General features: G+C 39.3%; 1 protein-coding gene and 1 pseudogene across 8 annotated transcripts in view; both read right to left on the reverse strand.

The window, feature by feature from the left end:
- FAF1 (Fas associated factor 1) overlaps positions 1–25,952 on the reverse strand; it is a 372,784-nt gene that overhangs the window by 80,156 nt on the left and 266,676 nt on the right. The gene's annotated exons all lie outside the window — the stretch shown is intronic.
- On the reverse strand, positions 11,671–13,490 carry LOC118676117 (annotated as a pseudogene).

A 25,952-nucleotide genomic window follows, 5' to 3' on the forward strand; every position in this document is an offset into this window, starting at 1 on the left:
TGGGTTTAAAATAATATGTAACACAAATTTCAAAGCTACACAAAACATTCGAGAGAGGTGCAGACTTCAAAGACACAATTGTTCAATTAACCATAAAACAACAAAGTGATCAGTTCTACCAGGTATTGGCAAATCATTCTAATTTTTTGAAAGCAGTTAAGGAATACAGGGATCATACAGCCAGTTGATGCTTTCTAGTGGTCTTAACTAACAATTTGTTCTAATCAAAGGGTGACTTTGTTAAAATTTTAATTAATGCAATTAATCTTCCTAAGATATGAATCATGTATACTTTGAGATTTTCAAATTGTAATCATTGACAGCCCATAGGGACAATGGACAGCCACAAATTATAAAATTCTTACTTGTCAATTCCTTCCACTACAATTTACAAGCACTTCATAACACAGATATCAAATCTTTCTCATGGCTGGGAGGTTCTGCTTGTTGTAAAGATCATTCATGCCACAAAGTCAGCATTTACAGCACACTACCAGCAGCAAAAATCCAGCTCAAAACACCAGAACAAACACACACTCGGAAGACACAGTTGTTTTAAGAGAAAATAATGTGGTTCTTTTGTTGTGGTATTTTCTTCCTTGAGAAGAGGTAAGTAATGCCCGTGCATTTAGTGGCAACACCAAAGCTGTCAACCTAACTAACTGCATATGGTGTTCATCAGGGTGAGGAGCCATGAAGGGATATATGGTGTCTACAGTAACTAGACTCCTGTAATATCAAACTCAAAGGGGGGCGCAAAGGCAACTGTTCTGTGGGAAGGAAAATGGCTTTGTGTTTTTCATTATAAAATATTTTAATAAATCAAACAACCTACTTATCACAGACCTATCTGGGGAAAAACAAGTTGATTAATCAACCTCTCAAACAAAAAGCTAACGTGACAAATATGTAAAGACAAAGAACAAATACCCTCACTAAGGGGGTAAAATGAGGGAGAGAAAAAGGGAGGTAGAAGAAGAAAAAGGGTTAAGGAAATAAAATAAAGAAAACAGTTAATCACAAATCAGGTATAATAATGCAACTCATTTGTCTCTGGGGGTTGGATTAGGGAGTGGGAAGTCTCAAACTGTGACCTTGGTGAAGAAACAAAATCTAATCCATAGCTCATATTCACCAGTTCTTGCTATTAGAAATCTAAGATAAAATCTCACCTTTTAATCACAAGTTTGGAGAGAAAAATAAATAGAACATCTAATGGCTAGCATATATTAATCATTAGTAAAATTTTCAGTCTTTGAAGCACAGATACTAGATATTTTCTAACTTGCTAATGGAAATCAGGATTACTAATAAATCAGATATGAAAAAAAGTAATCTCATTTTAATTCAAAACAGGATATAGCTTAGTTTCTTTCAATCAAAGTCATAATTACATAAGTTACTAATTTTTACCAAGTTGTACTTCAACATAAAATATATACTAAAAGAAACAGCAATTTAGGGGGAGGGCGATGAAATTCCACAAACATTTACTACTTAGTTACTCTGTACTAGAAACTGTAAAAAAAGGCACATTTGATAAAAAATGGAGGCTGCAAAACTGGGTGAGGCTTCCTGAATATTACATTTCAGTGTGGCTCCCATAAGTTTAAAGGTGCCTGAGATGTAAGGTGGGAATAACCCATCTTTAAAATACTTACATTCTTGTAAAAATAAAAAAAAAAACGCTCAGATTTGTTCTTAGAATATAGTAGTCCCTTAAAATCGGTACCTCTTTTATTATCAGTTGTATAATGATAGTTAATATTTTTATCATAATAACTTTTAGGATTAAAATGATAGTTTATACTGATAGGCCAACACGAAAAGATTTTTTGTATAAGATACAGCATCAAAGAACTGCTGACCAAATAAAAAGTCACTGGTTTTACTTTAATTCAAAGAATGAAAGAGCTGTTATAGATATTGGAAAGTGAGAAAATACAATTCTAGATGCTGTAGCTGTGCAATACTACAAAAAGTCACATATTGAAAAGTGGATATGAAACTAAATCACTATTTTCTTTTTAATACATCTATATGTATAATGTTAATTACTTTAAAACCAAGAGTCAATATCAAAATTTCTGGCTGTTTACTCTTGAGCCATTAAACACATTAAATGTCTTTCTGATAATGTGTGAACCATTTCTCCAAAATGAGTTTACCGAGCAGAAGCAATTCATGTTCAACACTGCTATAGGATTTCTCACAGTTTGAGGTAAATCTTTATATACTGGTGTACTTCCTTAGCTGCAGCTGCTAACCTTATACTATTTCTTTTGAAGCCGCTTTGGTAACAAACCAAACTAGTGTTTTTACTATAGTAATAACTTACACATAATCTTTATGTGTTAATATAGTACTACTTACACATAATCATTCATGTGTTTGTTCAACCATATTTATGTACTTTGGTAGAAAAACCAGAACATAAGATAAGGTATCTTAGAGATCATATACTTATTTGCCAACACACAACTCTCCTTTCTTCCCCTTTTCCCTTTAATGGGAAAATTAAAGCCAGGGTCCTTTAATGTGTAAAGTGAGATTTTAGGCATCTGCAAACGAGGCTAGCCAAAGAGTTTTGTTTTCTACATTATCATTTTCACAAGTCTGTAAGCCCATCTCACTGTTTAGCTCATTTCTGAAGTTCCTCCATTAGGATTGATCTTCAGCACCCTGGGTACATACTCCTTTGTGTGTATTTTTGTTGTTAATCTTCACCAGAGGGTATTTTTTTTCCAGTGATTATTAGAAAGAGAAGGGAGAGAGGGAGTAGAGGAGAGAGAGAGAGAGAGAGAGAGAGAGGGAGAGGGAGAAACATTGATGTGTGAGAGAGAGAGAGACATCAACTGACTGGTTGCCTCCTGCGTAAGTCTCAACCTGGACAGGGATTGAACTTGCAACCCAGGTACGCGCCCGATTGGGATTCAAACTTGCGACCCTTTGGTGCTCAGAACCGACAGTCTAACCACTGAGAACACCAACCAGGGTCATACCCTTTTGTCTTTTGACAGTGGCTTTGATTTTTAGAAATAATCCTAAATCTTGGTTCAAACTGAGTTAGGTAAACAAGGTACATGACTAAGCTGGGGGCACTGACTATGCAAGCAGTGAAGTGATCATCAAGCTTTAATGGTCTAGGAATCACCTGGCAAGTTTATTTATAAGGCAAGTTCCTCAGTCCCATTCCCTCAAAGATTCTGAATCAATAAATCTGGGGTAAGGCCCAGGAAACGGCTTTTTTAATAAGCTGCTAACCCACCCCCGGGTAATGGACTACACTTTAAAAAACACTGCTTTCAGGACACAGGACTGCTTTCTTTGTAAGGCTTTACGCTGTGTCTGAAACCAGTTTTTACAGAAGTTATCCTCTCAATGTTTTGGAAAATGGGAGCTTCACTAGACTAAGTGTCCAGCCTATGAGGTGATTACCATGTTGAAGATGTTAATTCTCACTTGCTTCATTTATATAGATGATCTGCAATCTGATATGAGACAAATAAACAGATACCTCTAAAAGCAGTGGTTCTCAACCTTCCTAATGCTGCGACCCTTTAATACAGTTCCTCATGTTGTGGTGACCCCCAACCATAAAATTATTTTTGTTGCTACTTCATAGCTGTAATTTTGCTACTGTTATGAATCGTAATGTAAATATCTGATATGCAGGATGTATTTTCATTGCTACAAATTGAACATAATTAAAGCATAGTGATTAATCACAAAAACAATATGTAATTATATATGTGTTTTCTGATGGTCTTAGGCGACCCCTGTGAAAGGGTCGTTCGACCCCCAAAGGGGTCGTGACCCACAGGTTGAGAATCGCTGCTCTAAAGAGTGTGAGCTTCAGGTGATAGACGAAAAAGAAAGCAGGGACCGGGAGGGTAAAATACATAGTTAGGGCAAGTCTCACTGCAAAGTTGTTATTTGATCAGAGAGACTCAAAGTGGTGAAGGAGGAAGGGAAACACCACACATGTCTCTAGGAAGAGAATTCCAGGCAGAGAGAACAGCAAATGGAAAAGAATCTAGCATATTTAAAAGGTAACAAGAAGGCCCTAGTTGGAGTGTTGTCCCATACACCAAAAGATGGTGGGTTCGACTACTGTTCAGGACACATAGTTGGGTTGCGGGTTTGATCCCTGGGTTAGGGCATGTACGGGAGGAAACTGATCCATGTTTCTCTCTCTTTCTTTCTCTCTCTCTCTCTCTCTCTCTCTCTCTCTCTCTCTCTCTCTCTCCCTCCCTCCCTCCCTCCCTCATCAATAAAAACATATCCTCAGGTAAGGATTAAAAAAATAAAAAGGTTAGTAAAGCTGGAGCAGAGTTAAGTATAAAAGTCAAAATTGGTAATTTCGACTATTTTCTATATGGTAAAAAACATAACAAGATCAAAAGATAAATAATAGAGGGGAAAGTTATGAATTTTAAACCACAGAAAAAAGACTAATATCTGTAATGGGGTGACCCGCTGAGACGACCACCAGGGACTCAGATCAAGATTTAGGAGCCTTTATTAAGCTGGCCAGCGACTACAGTTACAGCATCCTGCCGAAGCAAAGGCTGAACTGCAGTGCTGACTACAGGAGTTACAGCATTTTTATTTGCAAAAACCACAAAGTTAGTTACAAAGCCTTTACACAATTTGTTCCCCACACAGTACAGCATCATTACAGTGACCACCTTCCCATCTATGTGTTCTAGGAACAGAGAGCACAGCGTGTCCCGCCTGGCCGAAGTGCCAGATATGCTGCCCAGCACATTTTAATGTTTCAGAAGACTGGAGAAAAACCAAGCCACGCTTAGAGAAAGGGAGTTACATACTTTTTCCAATCCTTTGTCTCCTAAATTTGGAATGAGACTTCCGGGCCTTCTGAGAAAGAAGTTAAACTACAGTTTCTACCTGAGATGATTGCTACCATACTTCAATATCCATAATACAGGGGTGGGCCTAAGTAGGTTTACAGATGTTTGTATGGAAAATAATACAATAATTAATAAATAATAATGCAAGAATAAACTGTTTCGCATATGCACAAATATAAACCTACTTTTGCCTACCCCTGTATATAAAGAACTCTAACAAAACAATGAGGAAAAATTTTAACAAACAATATATAAAGACAACTTCTAGAAATGGAAACAGTAATGGCTCAGAAACATTGAAAAAATAATGAAAATAACTCAAAATGAATTAACTCCTAATTATACACCAAGAAACGATTTTTTAAAAAAATTCTCACCTGAGGACATACTTAGAGAGAGGAAAAAAGGAAAGGGGGGAGGGGGGGAGAAGAGAGAGACACACACACCAATTGGTTGCCTTCCTATATGCCCCATCCAGGGATCAAACCAGTAACCCAGGTATGTGCCCTGACAGGGAATCGAATCAGCAACCTTTTGGTGTATAGGACCAACGATGCTCAATCAACTGAGCTACTCTGGCTGAGCAAGAAACCCTTTTTACCTGTCAGATTAGTAAAGGTAAAACAACTTGGTAATACCTTGCATTGGCAAAGTTATAGGGAAATAGGCACTTGTGTACACCGTTAGTAAGAGTAAAATTGGTGCCAATTCCCTTGTGGGCAATTTGCCAATATCTATTAAAATTAAAAACGCAGTCCTACTCATACGGGGAGAAACTGGACTGTCTGGCAGCGGGCAGAACTCGGAACTTGAGGTCGGCTTTCCCTCAGAGGTGCTTGCAGCAATTACCCAGACACTGAGACGCAGGGCCCCTTAGGGCAGGGCTGAGAATCCGCCATAGCGGCTTGCTCCGCCCTTTGAGTCCCTGAGACCCCGCCCCACCCAGGCTGCAGCAGAGGCTTTTGCATATGAATGACCCGGCCCTTTGCAACCTGAAAATTACCTAACTGCAGCTGGGCCAGACAGACCCAGAACTTCCAAGAGAAGGCGCAAGGCCCCACAGCGGCTTGCATTGCTTCACAGCTGGGCCTCATCAGGGTACCTCCAAACTCCAAAAAAGGAAGGGGAATCTGCAGTTCTCTTCGTAGCTCCTGCTGTGTAACCTCAGGCAGAGGCTAAATTAGCACCTCCTTAGATCCAAGAGCCAGTGTACCCAGTGGTCAGAGGGGGACCATCCGGATTACAACTCCTCAGACCCATAAGGGACACACTCAGGGGGCAGACTCAGTGAGCACCAAAGCCCCACTGAAGCAAGTCTTGCCCCAGAAGGGTGTCTTCAGCACAGAAGTTCTCCCACTGCAGACACAGCTGATTCTCACTGCCAATTGGCCTGGAGGTCAATTCCTCCCAGTGATCCTACAACAATCAAGGCATAACTACAATAAGACTGTGCAAAAAGCCCACAAGGGGGTACACCAAGAGTGTCCACCTCAGGTAACTGGGGAGGCTGAGCCACTGGGCCCTATAGGACACCTAGCACACAAAACCACTCTACCAACACAGGGAAGCATAAAAAATGCGGAGACAAAGAAACAGGTCACAAATGACAGAAATGGAGGAAAGCAAACGACTGGATATAGAGTTCAAGGCCACATTTATAAGGTTTTTCAAGAATTTTATGGAAACCACTGATAAATTTAGTGAGATCCTCAATAAATCTAGTGAGACTCTCGAGGATATGAAAAAGGACCAACTAGAAATTAAGCATACACTGACTGAAATAAAGAATAATATACAGAGATCCAACAGCAGACAAGAGGATCCCAAGAATCAAGTCAAAGATTTGAAATACAAAGAAACAAAAAAGACCCAACCGAAAAAGAAAAAAGAAAAAAGATTCCAAAAATATGAAGATAGTGTAAGGAGCCTCTGGGACAACTTTAAGCGTACCAACATCAGAATTATAGGGGTACCAGAAGAAGAGAGAGGGCAAGATATTGAAAACCTATTTGAAGAAATAATGACAGAAAACTTCCCCTACCTGGTCAAAGAAATAGACTTACAAGTCCAGGAAGCGCAGAGAACCCCAAACAAAAGGAACCCAAAGAGGACCACACCAAGACACATCATAATTAAAATGCCAAGAGCAAAAGACAAAGAGGGAATCTTAAAAGCAGCAAGAGAAAGACAGTCAGTTACCTACAAGGGAGTACCCATACGACTGTCAGCTGATTTCTCAACAGAAACCATGCAAGCCAGAAGAGAGTGGCAAGAAATATTCAAAGTGATGAATGCCAAGAACTTACAACCAAGATTACTTTATCCAGCAAAGCTATCATTCAGAATAGAAGGTCAGATAAAGAGCTTCACAGATAAGAAAACGCTAAAGGAGTTCATCACCACCAAACCAGCATTATATGAAATGCTGAAAGGTATTCTTTACTAAGAGGAAGAAGAAAAAGGAACTCTTATCATTTGTCACAGCATGGATGGAACTGGAGAGCGGATAAATACCACAGGATCTCACTCATTTGTGGAATATAAGTAACAACATAAACTGATGAACAAGGACTGATCCAGAGATGGAGAGGCATTGATTGGACTGTCGGGCCTTGGAGGGGAGGTAGGGGAGGGTGGGGGTAAGGGGGAAAGACCAACCAAAGGACTTATATGCAAGCATATAGGCCTAACCAATGGACACGGACAACGGGGGGGGAGGGGGGAGTGAGGGCATGAGTGGGGGGGGGGGCAGAGGGTAACGTGGGGATAAGGACACATATGTAATATCTTAATCAATAAAAAACAAAAAAAACCCAAAAAACGCAGTCCTAGCCGAAACCGGTTTGGCTCAGTGGATAGAGCATTGGCCTGTGGACTGAAGGGTCGTAGGTTCGATTCCGGTCAAGGGCATGTACCTGGGTTGCGGGCACATCCCCAGTGGGGGATGTGCAGGAGGCAGCTGATCAATGTTTCTCTCTCATCGATGTTTCTAACTCTCTATCTCTCTCCCTTCCTCTCTGTAGAAAATCAATAAAACATATTTTTTAAAAAATAAAAACAACAACAACAACAAAAAAAACGCAGTCCTAACTGGTTTGGCTCAGTGGATAATAGATCGTGGGCCTGCGGAAAGGGTCCCAGTTCAATTCCAGTCAAGGGCACATGCCCGGGTTGCAGGCTTGATTCCCAGTTGGGGGCGTGCAGGGGGCAGCCGATCAATGATTCTCTCTCATCACTGATGTTTCTATCTCTCTCTTCTTCTCCCTTCCTCTCTGAAATCAATAGAAATATAGTTAAAAAATTTAAAATGCACCTATATTCTTAAATCAGTACTTCTACATCTGGGAACCTAGTCTATAAATATATTTCCATGTGGAAATCACCCAAGTGCACAGTTAATTAGTGTAAGCGTGTAATAGCAGAATATTGGACATAATTCAAATTCCCACAACAGGATCTGATTAAATTATAGTATCTTTTAGAATTGGAGGGAATATTATGTAGCCATAAAATGAACTGATATGGAATGTATTCAATATGTAGTATCAATGGAAAAAAATAGGATGTTAAATAGTGTTTACCATTTGTGTAAAACTGGGAGAAAATAGATATAGTAATTAGCTTGTTTATATGTAAAATAATCTCTGGATGGATAAGTAAACTTCTAACATTGTCTCTGTGGAAGGTAAGTGAGAGACAGAGGTAAGTAGGAGACTTTGTTATATACCTTTTTAATGCCTTTTGAGTCTTGACTAATGAGAATGTACTAGCCAATCATGCAATAAATATGAAATTTGAAAGATAGCAATTCCTTTACAAAATTAAAAAAAAACATGTAATATCAATTCCATAAACTTTAAACACAACGTTAATCACATGTGCCTTTTTAAATCAGTCTTTTGTTCAAGTATATCGTCACTGTCTGGGTGAATACACCTTTTTAACCTTCTACACAATAGTAATGAACCAGCATTTTATTTTTATAATCCTCACTCAAGGATATTTTTCCATTGATGTTTAGAGAGAGTGGAAGAGAGATGGAAAGACAGAAAGAAATATCGATGTGAGAGAAACACATCAACTGGTTGCTTCCTGCACAAGTCCCGACAAGGGCCCGGACCGGGGAGGAGCCTGCAACCAAGGTACGTGGCCCTTGACTGGATCTGAACCCAGGACCCTTTGGTCCGCAGCTGACACTCTATCCACTGAGCCAAACCAGCTAGGGAGAACAGCATTTTAATTGGTTGAATAATATTCCATTGAGAATATATACACTGAGTGGCCAGATTATTATGACCACCTGACGTTTGTAGGCAAATTAGCCGTACACTGCATCGTATGGGATATGGAAGCCGAAGCCCTGTTTGAACACCTTGGTTGTCTGCAGTTACCAAGATAAAACATCTCCAATTTGCACAGGAACACAAGGATTGGACAGTGGAGCATTGGAAAAAAGTCATGTGGTCTGATGAATCACGTTTCCAGTTGCATCATGCAGAAGGCAGAGTGAGAATTTGGCGGAAACAGCATGAAAGCATGCACCCCACATGCATGAGTACAACCCTTCAAACTGGCGGAGGCAGTGTTATGGTTTGGGGCAGGGGTGGGCAACCTTTTTGTGAGTGCGTGCCAAAACTAGCAAAATCTCTGACTCAAAATTCTCCTGTGTGCCAACCCTAATTTTTTGAGAACATGTTACGCCTACTTGATATCTCTTAAGGTGTACGTATGTGAAGAACCTTGAAGAAATAAAATTCATTCAAGCGACAAAAACACAGTATATGATGATGAAAAATACATTTATTTTTTAATGTATACATGTACACTGATAGTCCGACAGAAAACTTTATGACTCCGTTTGATATTATCAGTGGGACTTTTGCTGCTGCATCACTGATGACAGAGATTTTATATCAGGTTTATATTTCGTGACCTTCAGAGATATGCACGAGCTACTACTTTCATCCGTCAGGCTACTCTTATTACGAGACTTAACAAAATTCATCACGGAGAACAAAGATTCACAAGCATATGTGGATGAAACCAAAACACTGGTCGGATCTAGGAAGGCAGGGAGAGTTAAGGCAGAGGCATAGAAATTGCTCTTCCCCTCTCTCGTCAATCCATGTCTATGGTCTTTAAGATAACTTGTTATGTAAAATTATTTATTTATCTAAGATGCACCTACACTGAATTTATCTGAAAAATAAAAAAGTCGATATTAAGAAAAAAATTGTAAATGGAAGATTATAAGCGAGGGTTTCACGTGCCAGAAAAAGTTACTGGCTTGCCATGTTTGGTACGTGTGCCAGGGGTTGCCCACCCCTGATTTGGGGCATGTTTTCCTGGCATGATTTGGGCCCTTTAATTCGTGTGGAACAACATCTGAATAGAACAACATATCTAAGTATCATTGCTGATCAAGTTCATCCTATCATGTTAATGGTGTATCCCAATGGAGGTGGCTTCTTCCAACAAGACAATGCGCCATGCCACGGTGCTCATATTGTACAGGAGTGGTTTTAAGAACATGAGGGAGACTTTACCTTGCTTAGGTGGCCCCCACAATCACCAGATCTCAATCCAACTGAGCATTTGTAGGACGAAGTTAAAAGAGCCATCAGGCAGCTGGCTCCACAACCATCAAATTTCACAGAACTAGACAGTGCTATTCATCAGGCATGGTGTCAGATTCCTCGCATCACCTTTCAATATCTCATGGAATCAATGCCAAGAAGAATCGCTGCAGTATTGAAGGCAAATGGTGGCCCAATGAAGTACTGATGGGGTGGTCATAATAATCTGGCCACTCACGTTCAAATATATCCCACGTTCAAAGGCTGTTAAATCGCGTTGTTTACCCATATCACTTGTACTGTCGTGGTAAATAACCTGCTTCCCTATTTATAATGGTCTGGCCCCCTAGCAACTTCAGCGCGAAATTATAGCTAATTTGCCTACAAACGTCAGATGATCATAATAATCTGGCCACTCAGTGCGTGTGTGTGTGTGTGTGTGTGTGTGTGTATCCATATTTATAACTTTTCACTTATTAGAACGAGATTTTTCTTTTTTTTTTCCCATTAGAAAGAATACTGGAATAAATTTCCTTAATTATATCCTTAGGGGAAAAAAAGTCTGTGAAGTGGAATTATAGGGTAAAAAGGTAGAATCATTTAATGGCTAATGATACATATTATCAAATTCTAAAAGGACAGCATAATGCCTCTCCATGCAAATGCAAATAGTGTATGCATGCTAGAGAACACAGCAAAACTAAAGACAATTTTAAGAAAACACAGAATGAGAATTTGGGTAGATTTAATTTCAAAAGCATCTCTTAACTGTCTGAGACTTAAGACTTTCCAGTAACAGTAAACTGCTAAATTGTTTCAATATATTAGTGGACAGAGTTTTTGGTTTGTTGTTGTTGTTTTTTAATAGATAACCCACAATTCAGTTTTATTTAGAGCAAAGGAAAAAGATACTTTTGATCATACTGGAAGAAACTCAACCATAGGTTTGGAATCTACCCAAACTACACATGCAATGACAATATTCTGCTAACACAATTTATTTGCTGCTGCATTTGTCTACTGGTTTGCCTAATAGTAACAATTATAAACAGAGCAGTGCAACTAGTATTTGGAACAATCCTTATAGTGTTACATTGTCAGGCACAACTTTTCACTTCTCTTTACACCACTGGTTCTCTTTGCGTACCTGAGCTGCTGCCCCTCCCCTCCCCTCCCCCTCCCCCTCCCCCTTCTTCCTCTTCCTCTTCCTCTTCCTCTTCCTCTTCCTCTTCCTCTTCCTCTTCTTCTTCTTCTTCTTCAGTAAAGTCATTTTTGATATTGAAGGTCCTGCAAATCTCTTCAGGAGTTTTCCCCTTGACCATATTGGCAATAGTTTTGTATGTAACATCAAGCATACCTTTGATGTCTAAATAGTTCGCAGAGAGAATAAGTTCAAAAAGTCTTCCTTGGTCAAATTTGAGGAATTCTTGGTCCCAAACAAGGAAATCATCTGTTCACCTTTCTTTGTTCTCATCATCTTCAGGAGGAGGAGAGTCATCCTTGTGGTGGGTGCATCACTGAATGACCTTTTTTTTTTTTTTTTTTTTTTTTAATACTGCTGTATTAACATTTGGTAGAGGAATTGGGTCATCATTGCCTTCATCATCCATTCCCAAATCTTCTAATATGGTCTTGATAGTCACAGATTGTTTGGCAATTTCAGCATCAACTTCAAATATCTCTCCACTAGGACTCTGCAACTTAATTGAAGGCATATCTACAGTGTGGCTCAGCGTCGGTCTTTATATGAGCGGCACGGGCCAGTGGACAGAGTTTTTAAAAACTAAGTAACTTCTGCCCTGGTCAGGTAGCTCAGTTGATCAGAGCATCCTCTTGATACACCAAGGTTGAGGGCTTCATTTCCAGTAGGGCACATACTGGAATCAACCAACGAATGCATAAAAAAGTGGAACAAATCAATGTCTCTCTTTGTCTCTAAGACCAACCAACCAACAAACAAAAACCTAGCCTGGCAGGGTGGCTCAGTGGGTTGGTGTGTCATCCCATACACCAAAAGGTTATGGGTTGGACTCCTGGTCAGGGCACATACCTGGGCTGTAGGTTTGATCCCACTCAGGGTGTGTAGAGGAGGCAACTGATCAATGTTTCTTTCATATCGATGTTTCTCTCTCTCTCTCTCCCTTGTGCTCTGTCTAAAAATCAATAAACATACCCTTGGGTGAGGATTAAAAACAAACACAAGCACTAAATAACTTTAATCTAGCTCCTTATTGTCATCTATAAATCATACAAATGGAAAGGCTTTGAGGCACTGTTTAATGACGGGGCTATATCTAACCTATAGGGACTAATTTATACTAATTTTTGGAGAAACCATAATCTATAATAATAAAAGTGTAATATGCTAATTAGGTTGGACGTTCTTCTGGACGAAGCAGGGGCTGCGAGGGAAGCCCAGGTCGCCCGGGTACCGGGTGCCAGAGGGAAGCCGGTGCCAGCAGCGGGGGGGAAAGAACGCCTACTCTTGCACGAATTTCAGGCATCGGGCTTCTAGTAATAGATAATTGGCTCTTTTTCTCACCACTAATAAGAACATAAACATTTACTTGAAACAACCCATATTAATCTTAGTTGGGAGAATAAGAGAAAACATCTAATCCAATCTCTTATCAAATGCAGAAATTCCTTCTTTAGAAATGTAAGATGATTCATTTTCCCAGGGCTGTATAAGAAAGCAAATTTAGCACAGCTGGTGTGGTTCAGTGGTTGAACAGTGACATATGGATCAGTAGGTTATGGTTCGATTCCCATCAGGGCACATGCCCAGGGTTGGGAACTGATCCCCAGTAGGGGGTGTGCAGGAGGCAGCCCATCAATGATTCTCTCTCATCATCGATATTTCTATCTCTCTCCCTCTCTGAAATCAATAAAATTTAAAAAAAGCAAATATATACTAAATGCCAGATACTTCTTCTGTGTTCTTTAACCAAACATCAATATTTATGAGGACCCTCTAAATCAGGGGTCCTCAAACTACTGCCTGCGGGCCACATGCAAATACAAATATTGTATTTGTTCCCGTTTTGTTTTTTTACTTGAAAATAAGATATGTGCAGTATGCATAGGAATTTGTTCATAGTTTTTTTTTTAAACTATAGTCCGGCCCTCCAACGGTCTGAGGGACAGTGAACTGGCCCCCTGTTTAAAAAGTTTGAGGACCCCTGTTCTAAATATATGACAAGACATGGCTTCTGTTCTTAATATACTAAGGATATTTTGGGTTTGATAAATCAAGGACCCCCAAAAGAAAACATATATGGTATAACTGGTGCCTAGGTGTAGAGGTTCAGAATAATGTTGGGGGAAATCAGAGAAGGCAATGGGTGCTTAGAAGTCAAGGAGAACTTTGTGTTCCAAGATGGTGCTCCTGGGAAGCTCTTAGGAGGAGATGAATCATCATTGCATTCCTAGCACCAATTTGACTCTGAAGCACATAAAAGAGAGGGAAAATAGGTAATGTTTATTAACCTACAGACTAATTCTTAAAGTAGGTATCATTATCTTCATTTTATATATGAGAAAGCTAAGGCTATGAAAGATTGTTATCCAAAGAAACAACTAGCAAATAGAAAATCAGGTTTGTTTGACTCCAAAGTCTTTGTTCTTCCTACAGTATTAACGCTGTTTGCAGTAATTCCTACTTTCTCTAATATGTTAACATTTGGATATTTTAAACCTCTTTATGTGCTTCAGAGTCAAATTGGTTTCCCTCCCAAACTTAAGAATATGGAAAAATGGTTCCTAAAATATGTTATAATAACAATACCATACTCTTATCACTAAACAAGGAATCTATAATAATAAAAGTATAATATGCTAATTAGACCAGATGTCTGAAGCTGGGGCTGCAAGGGAAGCCTGGGTCCCGGGTGCCAGAGGGAAGCTGGTGCCGGCAGTTGGGGGAAGGAAGGCCTACTCTTGCACGAATTTCGTGCATCAGGCCTCTAGTTACACTGTAATACAGTGCCATGCTTGGTACTGTATTACAGTGTTATATAATTTCTATAGTCTGTATCAGCATCACCATATGATAAGATCATGTCCTATTCTAGGATAGATATTTGAATCCTATATAATAAAAGGGTAATATGCAAATAGCCCAAACAGCAGAACTGAACAACCAACCAAAGTGTAATATGCTAATGATATGCTAAGGTTGCTCAACATGTGCACTGACCACCAGGGGGCAGACAGTCAACTGGTCGACCAATCACTATAACAAGCACTGACCACCAGGGGCAGATGTTCCGACCTGTATGTTAGCTTGCTGCTGGGGTCCAGCTGATCAGGACTGAGCGAGATGGGCCAGAAACACCCTGGAGTCCTTCCACGGTCCCTCCCCAACCCGATCGTGCACCGGTGGGGTCCCTCAGCCTGGCTTGCGCCCTCTCACAATCCAGGATCCTTCAGGGGTTTATCGGAGAGCTGCAGGCCACGATTCTGCAGGCCACTCCCCTTGGGAGGCAGCCAGATGCAGGGCTCATGGCTGGCAAGCGCCGCTGTGGCAGCACTCACCTCTCCTAATCGATCGGGACTGACTGGGTCCAAGCCCGTGGCAGGCCAGGATGAGCGGCAGCAGCAGGTAGGAGCTGCAGGAGGCATTGGGCTGCGAGTTTTGGCCCGATCCCTGCAGGCCACCCAGAGAGACCCCACCCATGCACGAATTCATGCACCAGGCCTCTAGCATATATATAATTTTCATGCCATCACGTTCTCTGACTTTTTCCCAGCTGCAAAATTCTGAGACTTTGTGATTATTACATAAAAAAATGTTCAGCATAATATATTTCAGAGTTGGTCAGTTTCTCTTAGAACCTTGACATTCATTTCCTTATGTATTTGAAAAGAATTATCATTCTAGTGGATTAAAAAAAAAATGTGTGAGAGCATTAGATAAATCTTATACACAGAAGGAAAATATTTAAAGATAAATGACCAAAAGCACAGAAAATTAGCACTTTAGTAATTTATAAAAGCTTCCAAGCAAAAAGTACAGCCCAGCACTTGACAAAGGCCCACTTGAGATAATTGACATTTGACAGAGAACTGAATGAGTAGGTGACTATGGAGGCTTTTCCTGGGAGATCTATACCTGTTACAAGTTAGATAATAAAAAAATGAACACTTGTGTGTGTGTATGTGTGCCCAAAGTGATTTTTTATTGAATTTATTTGGGTGACGTTGGTTAATAAAATTATTCAGGTTTCAGGTATACAATTCTAAATACATCATCTATATATTGTATTGTGTTCACCATCCAAAGTCAAGTCTCTTTCCATCACCATATATCCCCTCTTTACCCTCTTCTACTGCCCCCACACTCCCTCTTGTAATCACCATACTGTTATCTGTGTTTATGAAAAAAAAGGAGTATTTAAGGACCATATTACATAAGCTCCCTAAAGAATTATGATTACGATAAAAGATTTAATACAAAAAAAAGATTTAATACAAAGCCCTCTGCTTTTTATAGGAGATTGATATAAGAAACATCTGTTTAAAATAATTGGTCTTATGCAAAATAACAGTAGAAAAATAATGGTTTATCATGTTACCTAATGACACTCCATTAGAAAAGCATATAATAAAATTCTTCCTTGAACTCAGTGCTAGGAAAATTTAAAAATATTTTTTTAATTATTTTCAATTTTCAATTACAGTTTACATACAATGTTATATGAGTTTCAGGTATACAACAGAGTAATTAGACATTTATATAACTTACAAAGTGATTACACTAAGTCTCGTGCCAAAAATCTTGAGATAACTACTACACTTCCTTTAATCAGACAATGAAAATTGCAAATGATAAATTATAAACTCTAGGGCTAGGCTATAGTACCTGGCAAAAAACAGAAACTCAATAAATATATATTAGATGTATAAATGATTAAATGAAGATATGCCTATTACATTTCCATTTTTCCCCTTTAGCTGACAGAACTACAGAGCTATATTTAGTGTTCATGCACAAAACTTGAGTCAACTCAAGTGTTTATAAATACTCACTAGAGGCCCGGTGCATGAAATCTGTGCAGGGGGTGGTGTGTCCCTCAGCCCAGCCTGCACCCTCTCCAATCTGGGACCCCTCTCACAATCCAGGACTGCTGGTTCCCAACAGCTCATCTGCCTGCCAGCCTGATCGCCCTCTAACCACTCCCCTGCCAGCCGAATCGATGCCTAACTGCTCCCCTGCTGGCCCAATCGCCCCCAACTGCCCTCTCCTGCTGGCCCGATGGCCACCAAATGCCTTCCCCTGCCAGCCCAATCGTTCCCAACTGCCCTCCCTTGCCGGCCATCTTGTGCAAGGGTGTGATGGTCAATTTGCATATTGCCTATTTATTATATAGTATTATTTGACACTTTTATTTGGTTTTTATCTGATGTTATTTTCCTGTTTTATATTACATTTATTTTTGTGTAGCTATTATGTCCATTTTTAAAGCAGAAAAATAATAAATGCTAAATGGAAAAACAGACAAAGTATGTAGGAGAGAAAATAAGGAGTGATATGGTACAGTAAATGCTTAATGGATACTTTACTAGATAAAGAAATGGATAGGTAGTTGAACAAATGGGACAGCAAAAAGCTAGAATGAATGATAATAGAAATTACTACCATCTGAGGAATCTGCATCCTTAAAAACAAGTAAATACCTTGATTTTCAAAAAATACAGACCAGTAAACTTGATCTCAGTCTCCTAAACAGTCTAGAAAAGTCACTTAAACAATGGAGCATGAACACTTAGAATATAGTAGTGATGACTAGAAGGCAGCATGGATTATTAAGAAAACAACCAGCCCAAGAAACCATGAGGTAACTCCAGAGCATTTCATAAGCTTCAACTACCTGGAATTCAGTAAGGCATATGACAAGGCATCTACAGTAAAAGTCTCCCTCAGAATAAGATTCAGATATGTGAGCTAAAATAAGATAAATTCTTTGTCACCAGAAAATTGAACGTGCAGAGTGCTACCACTGATTCTTGAAAATAAAAGAGCGTCTTTGTCCTGTCAACATGTTCATAAATGTCAAAGAAATCAAATATATACATAGTGCTAGACTTTTAAAACTTAATTATCCCATTCAAATCTAATAACAACTCTGAGGGATGTGGTTTTTTAAATCACCATTTCCAATACACAAATTGCAACTTAGAAGGCTTAGGCAACTTGCCCAATGTCACTATGGTGGCCTAGTGGCATGGCTAGAATTCCAATCCTCGTCTGACTAAATCCAAAAATCATTCATACTTTTAACCATTATGCTCTCATGCATTCACAAATAATTATTGAGATTGTAGAAAGAAATAAAAGTGGAAAAGACCAATGCAATTCTTGCTGTTATGAACTTATATCCCAGTGGAAGAATTACAAAAAAATGTTTTTAAATAAGCAAAAGTAATAGTTTATTATGAAAAGTTCTAGGCGAGTACTATGAAAGAGAATAATGGTGGAGAAGCTTCCTCTAGAAAGGTTCATCAGGCCTTTTTGAAGAGGAGACATTTAAATGGAGACCTGAAGAACAGAATATTAAGGTCATTTTTGTCTGATGACGTCCATTTTCTCAATCAACTAGTGAGGGCAGCTGGGAAGGGGAATAGAGGGGGACATGAGATATTTCTTTCATGAATGAGAGGTGATATGAAATAAAACCTCTCGTCCAGGGAAAAAAGAATTAGCTAGAAAATCACATGTAGGCTTGCTCAGCATTATTGTGTATTCGTTTAAAGTTTGTGTTTATTAAAAAAAAAAAAAATCAGTCAGTGCAATTTTCTCCACCAAGTTTAACTGCAAGTGCATAGGCATAGAGAAGCTGAATAATTTGGTTCAACAAAATGAGTATAATGGAGGGAGACAGCAATGAGGAAATTTAAAGTATACAAGGAAGTGATAATGGTGAACCTTGAAATCTAAATAGGATGAGAAATGAAGATTGGAGACATGAATGAAGTCAAGTGGTGGGGGTCAATAGATTATATGGCATTATGAGATAAAAAACTCTAGCACTGCGGATACGTGAGTAAGTATGTACTATAGGAAGTGTTGGTCAGAGACAGATGTTTGAAATCAAAATATATAAGGTGATTTATTTTCTGTTGAAAACCACATTTAAGTGTGGTAAATAAAGAGAAAAATAAAAGTTTTCTGGAGTTGGACATATTTAGGAACGAAGAGGATTATCAAGAATGATGAGAAGCCAAACCGGTTTGGCTCAGTGGATATAGAGTGTCAGCCTGCAGACTGAAAGGTCCTAGGTTCAATTCAGGTCAAGGGCATGTACCTTGGTTGCGGGCACGTCCCCAGTAGGAGGTGTGCAGGAGGCAGCTGGTCGATGTTTCTCTCTCATTGATGTTTCTAACTCTGTATCCCTCTCCCTTCCTCTCCGTAAAAAATCAATAAAATATATTTTTTAAAAAAACAATGATGAGATAAGGAATTAAGGTATAATTTATGAGTGATAAAACTTGGGAGAGTTCATAGAATCTGAATTTCAAAAGATCATCCTATATAATAAAAGGCTAATATGCAAATTATCCCCTCAACTGGGAGTTCGACTGGGAGTTCAACCGGAAGTTTGACCAGGGGTTGGGGCCTGCTGGCCCCTCCCCTGGCCAACCCTGCCCCTGATCACCCCCCCCCCCCAATCAGGGACGGGGCCAGCCTGCCAACCACCCACAGCCCCTCCCCTCAGCCGGCCGGGACCTCACCCGTGCACGAATTCATGCACTGGGCCTCCAGTGTTAATCATATTAGTAGAAAAAGGCAGAGATCTAATTTAATAACAACTCAGACCCAGCTCATTCTGGGCATCCCCAAACCTGAAAAACTGGTAGGGGGTTTTAACTGACCCCCAGTTCAAGAGGAGCCAATAATAAAATTACAGAATAGAAGTGAGCACAGCACCTGAAGAGCATCCTCTGGAGCACTATGCTAGATTGTGGGCACCTTTAGAATGGACTGAGCCTAGAACACCTACCATGTGGGGAACAACAAAAAGAATAAACATACTTGGTAAGAAAAGGCAAGAAAATTAGGGCAAACTTGATAGCTATGGTTAAACTGATAATGCAGAAGAGAAGTTAGGCTTATTCCAGGTAATTCCAAGGCCAAAACTAGAACCAAAGGGAAAAGGTTGCAGAAGCTCTCTCTAGGAAGAAGAACTTTAGCAAAAACCTTTTTTTAGCTTTTACAGCAGATCAAAGACATACTATATTTTGAAGCTTTCAATTTTGCTCTCCCTAGCAGTATTCAGTTAGAGATAGTAGTAACATCAGAGATATTGCCGGTTTGATTCCAGACCACTGCAATAAAGTGAATATTGCAATAAAGCAAGTTGTAATCTTTTTGTTGGTGAAGGGCCTGGCCTTCAGTTTGTAAGAAAGCACATCTGTGCCATGTAATAAAGCGAAGAGAAATAAAACAAGGTATGCCTGCCTGCATAGGGAAAATGTCTGCATGGATACAAATTGGACACTAACTAAGAATGACTCTAATCCCTAATTCAAACATTTGGTGAATCCCAGGTTTATTTGTTACCTGAGTAAAAAGCACATGCCTTATACCCCCCACAGGGCTTTGCACACAGTTTTTCAGCCTGGCAAGGTCATGGGAAATAAAGCATTATGTAGCCGAAAAGCATAGGTAGATTGGGGTTTACATCTGGTACAGCCGTTGCATGACCTTGGGTAAGTTACAGAACCTCTCTGAGCCAAAAATAGTTTCTTCATATGTGAAACTGTACCTTTGCAACTTACTTTTCAGAATTATGGTTAAATGAGGTAACGTATAGAGTGAGGGTTGAATGAGCTCATACATATAGTGTCTGGCACACAGTAGGTGCTTAATTAATGGCTCAGTTGTTATTATGTGTTAGGTTTTTAAAAAAGCAACAATGAGTCTTGCTTTTAGCTAATGATATTCTCAGAGAAACTTCTGTCACAAGTGGCATGAGCTTGAAATACAGTTCTAAGGGTAAAGAAGCGGCCATTATTGGTGAAAGTGGAAGAAAATGATTCCTTAGCTACACCCCATTAAGGTCACTCTGACTAGATCATTACAAACTGATATCAATGAAGTACTAAGAAAGATATAGTTCATGATAAAAATAAGATTTTATAAAAATTTACAATGCTGTTCTTTTGAACTATCTTGTCAACAGTATCACCTTTGTACTATTCTTTTCTAACAATAGTTTTCACTGAAAACACATCAACTATTGTATCTCAGTTAAGTGCATATTTCCTGAATAGCAGTAATTAATATTGAGAAAATATATATACTTTTACACAAATGATTGATTCTAACACAATGCATATACCATCGGACAGTTATGGGTGTATTACTAGGGAGAAGTATGGGAAGTATCTAAATCAGAATAAAAAAGGCTTATTAACTGGTCATTTAAAGTTACTTCAAAGAACATTTTTAAAAGGACGATCTTCTATTTTAAAAAGAGTAAAGAATGTATCATAAACAGTTTAGCCATCATCTGTATACAGACTGACTTGTTCTCAATCATGAGGCCATCACCTTTTATCATTTCCCTCTTTTCCTTCCTTTCAGTACTATCAGGAAACTATTCATAAGTGTACCCTTGGACAATGCTGAGCAGTAATTATGACATGCTGACAAAGAGATATGAACAATTACGGAGCCCATTTGAAATCCTACACTAATAAAGTCATTAGATGCTGCCCTTGTCATGATCCTTCTGAAAGCTTCTGAAGTTACACGAACACACAGCATTGTTTGCAGGGACAATTGCTGCTGGCAGAATGCAAACCTTGAGTTAAACCATGCTGCAAATTGATCTTGACATTCTGCTAAGACTGCCACTAAAAATCAAAAGCAGAGGAGAAAAGGAGAAAATGAGTGGGTAGGATGTAATCATGGAACAGGAGGGGTTCCTCCTCACCTTCTCTCCTCCCTCTTCACAAAACAAACCAGGGAGAAAATGACAAACTCTCCTGGTGTTTTGGAATTTTTACTTTAAAGCATTAATTAAGCCCTTGACCTGGGATGTTTAGGATGGCAATACATTTCCTTTAAAAATACTGGATGGAAAATGGAGCACAAAGAGAATAAAGAAGTTTGGGGAAAATCATATCGAAGCCTGGCACTGAAGGCCCCGTGGAAGTCTTAGTTCCCTGACCACAACATGTTTATCTGTTTTCTCAGCTACTTCTGTAGAACCCATATCTGCTCCTAGGGTAGCAGTTGTAAATTAACACACCTTGTGTCTCCCATGCAGACCCACACCCGGGCTTTGTTTTTTAGATCAAATGGGAGTGTGTAGGCTAGGCTTCAGCCAGGCATGAACCATTGACTAGTTTGGAATTAAGGGTACGCCACTGTGAACATGGCTAATTACTGGGATGGTAAGTGCAGGTGAAGATAGCTGCTAATAATAAGAACTTTAAGTCAATTAACTCTTGCCAGAGATTAAGTAATGCAGAAAACAATCATTGAATATTAAGGCTAACAAGTGCCTGTCAGCACAGCAGCAGAAGTTTAAAGTTACCTGAAATACTGCACCCAAAGGCATTAAGTTCAAAAGCTAACACTGACAGGCTATAGAAATCTGTCTGTGAACATTGGTACTGTGTATGCAAAACTTAATACAATGCTATACACATGTTACAAGCAAATTGCGTAACTCAGCATTGTCAGCAATTCCTCAGGAACAGTTTGCAGCAACTCTGAACATTGCTTAGAAATGGTGTGCAATGCCTGATTTAACACTATGTAGCGTGTACACTGATGTGCAAAACATTTTCACATCAAGAACTTCTTCAGATATAAGCAGCTCATTCCTCAGCATTCATAGCTGGTTGCTTACCCAGTTGTCACTATCCTAGTCAATTCAAAGTTTTTTAGAATTAGATAATCTACACAAGTACCTATACTGGATGGACTAATGGAGACATTTGTCTTGTGGGACCTCCTTGTCAGAACAAGAGATACCTATTAACTCACTTATTACTGGAGGTTTACTGTGCCACAGTATCATGTGACTTTTTCTGACGAAGCAACTTCAGCAGAGAACCTATAGCTTAACACTGACGGCACTCATGTGCCAATGTTCCCAGGTACCCAACAAGTGTGTAATACAGAAAAGAAAATTAATGCTTTTTATTGTGCTAGTGTTTTATATACAGTGCTATTTATATTTAAATCTGAGGGTGCCCAAATGGAACTTTTCTGGCTGCTGGGCATATCTCACCATATAGCCAGCCTAGCATTCTGGTCCTATGGACATGGTTACGTAACCAATGTCACCACCATTGCAGAAGGCTCAGAGTACTATCCAGAATGATCCAATCTAAGAGTACAGTTGCTTCAGGGGTATCACAAAGACTTGGTGGATCTGTGGAAGAAACTCTGGCACTACTAGATGAACTCATCCAGGGTGGATATCAAGCTTCTTTCTAGATGGCCCATGGTACTGAGAACACATGAGCAATATTCTTAGGTGCTACAGGGCCAGCAGAAGACATGGTACTCAGTGTGCACATTTTAGTTCATTCTGCAAGGAGAATAAGTTTTTGCTTTATTAGTCCTATTAAGGACTCTGGGGGGAAATCACACAACTAGAGGAATACAGCAGCATTTCTAAAGCTCTTTCCACTACCCAAGCTGGCCTCTTATTTTTCAATAAGCCTCTTAGAGATTATGTATGTGTTTTTTTAAATCACTATAACACTTACTTTTTTAAAATTTTTTAAATATATTTTATTGATTTTTTACAAAGAGGAAAGGAGAGGGATAGTGAGTTAGAAACATCGATGAGAGAGAAACATCGATGAGCTGCCTCCTGCACACCCCCTACTGGGGATGTGCCCGCAACCAAGGTACATGCCCTTGACTGGAATCGAACCTGGGACCTTTCAGTCTGCAGGCCGATGCTCTATCCACTGAGCCAAACCAATTAGGGCAACACTTATTTTAAAAAGGTTCTGTGTAACACATTGATATTATAGACATAGCTCCCTTGGGGAGCTGACAACCTGGCAGGGAGCTAGTGAACAATCACATAATGTAATGAGTACCATCGATACAATTAGTATAGGGATATATGGGAACATATAAATGTACATTTTAATCTGAAATGAGGCAAGAGAAGGATGGAGAGAGATGAAGTTTCCTAGAGGTAGTATCAGTCTGAATTTTAAGAAATTATTATTTTATAGTCCAAGAACTTATTTACTATGAATATAGTGTGCTAAAATTACTTTTATTGTATTAGTTAAATCTATGATGGTGTCTACATGTTAGAATCCAAAAGAGTATCTGATCTCTGCTCCATTATTTGTCTGTAAGAAATGCCACAACTGGATCAATCATTAAGAAAACAACTTCTTGAGATCTGTCCATCCTGGTTGGGTGACCCTAATCCTCAATCTGGTTCAGACCATAATAGGACTATATTAGCTGGCCATATCCTTCTATTTTTTCCTCTCTTTCAATCGTGTTTGTAAACCACTGACTCTTCATTTCAGACACCTAATGATGAAGTTTAAAATACCAATATCCTTTTGTAAGAATAACAAATATCTGCAACCCAATAAACTAGGAATGCTGTTAATATAAAAATCTCTGAACAGAAAAAGTAAAATTCTAATTTCATCTTTCTGTGTGTCTTCTCTTCCAGGTCCTGGCCCCCTCAGATAGAATAACTCACTAGGAAGTTCATTTATTCTCTCAAAGCCCCTTGTACATACTTCATATTACATATTAGCTCTAGGTCTGTCTTGCCTACCAGACTACGAGTATTTGAACATTAGCATTATATCTTTTTCAACTTTTTGTCCTCACTGAATAGCACCACCCCTGGTTCTTATTACACTAAGTGTTTATTCAATGAATAAACATAAAGGAAATATAACTTTCTTGAAATATATTTTAGCCACTTCCAGAAGTGATTTGCAGGATCTCCTTATTTACTTCTGTTTTTAGCTCTTTTATATCTTTCATTTATAGGTATAGCTCACTGCTTCTATTAGTGTTATTGTTTAAATGGATATTTAGAAAATTATATCTTCTAGCACCTCTCAAGACTGACAGGGCTTTCTGCCTACTGCTTTAAGAAACAGTGGCCCTGAAATCTAAATAGACATGGCAGCCAACAAGGCTGTTCAGAGTTTTCTAAGAAAGAAACCTCCACTTCAATATACAATACTGAAATTATAAGCAATAGTCTCAGGTGGAATTGGATACAATACATTAATCTGCCAAATGCTTATTGAGTTTCTTTCCCCTAAAAGTTTGTATAGTTCCTTTTTTAATGAAACAAATAAAATGAATAAGCCTTATTATATACCAGCGGTTGTCAACTGGTGGTCCACGGACCACTGGAGGTCCATGAGGTCCGAAAGGTTGACGACTACTGTTCTATATGATTATTTAGTGAGCATGTACACTGTAATAATCATTACAGCTAAAGTCTGATGTCTCAGTTCATATGTGGAATATTCTAAGATCAATCTAGGAATTATTCTAATCTACTTTATACAGATACTAGAGGCCCAGTGCACAAAATTCGTGCACTGGGCAGGGTCCCTCAGCCTGGCCTGCACCCTCTTGTAGTCCGGGGCCCCTCGGGGGATGTCCACCTGCTGGCTTAGGTCCACTCCCCGCAGGGACTCCTCACTTCTTACCGCCCACCTGCTCACTGCTCCTTAGCACTGCCACGGAGGCAGGAGAGGCTCCCGCCACTGCCCCTGCACTTGCCAGCCGTGAGCCTGGCTTCTGGCTGAGCACACTGACCACCAGGGGCAGCTCCTGCATTGAGTGTCTGCCCTCTGGTGGTCATTGCGCATCATCGTGACCAGTCGTTCTGCCTTAACGGTCGCATAGGTTTTTATTATATAGATAGGTTGGTTAACTTGAGTATTCAACTTATAAAGAAAGTTATTAGAATTATTTTGGAGGTGAGAAATTCAAAATCATCAACATCACAGGGATGTAAGACAGTGACATTCTATAGAAATCTGTTTATTTTTTACTCTAGTTTATTAGGGAAATGAGGAAATTTAACATAATAGCAATTGACATTCTAGTAACCCTACCAAAGCATTCACTTAGTTCCATATCCTTCACTTATATTCTACAGACATGAGAGATTCACAGTAAATTAAGGATTAATGCTTCTGTAGGCTTAATCAGAGTATTTCATAAGCAAACATAAATTTGCTTGGCAAGTCTTTACCCATCTTGGGCATCAATTTCCCCTGGCTATTAGGGATAGTTCCAGAAAACCACTAAGGAAGCATCCAGACTAAATAGCTTACAGGTTCAGGTTTTTCTAAATTTATGACTAGCCTCAACTACAATAGCCAGGTATGGGACCAGACAAGCCATCCACCATAAATTCATTTCTGAACTTTTACATTTTGTCATAAAACAAACAAACAAGCAACCCCCCACCCCCATCCCCAGGTAAAAGGGCACCTACAGCAACAATCTTATTTCTGATGC

This window comes from Myotis myotis, unplaced genomic scaffold (genome assembly GCF_014108235.1).
Source record: "Myotis myotis isolate mMyoMyo1 unplaced genomic scaffold, mMyoMyo1.p scaffold_m19_p_2, whole genome shotgun sequence".
NCBI lineage: Eukaryota > Metazoa > Chordata > Mammalia > Chiroptera > Vespertilionidae > Myotis > Myotis myotis.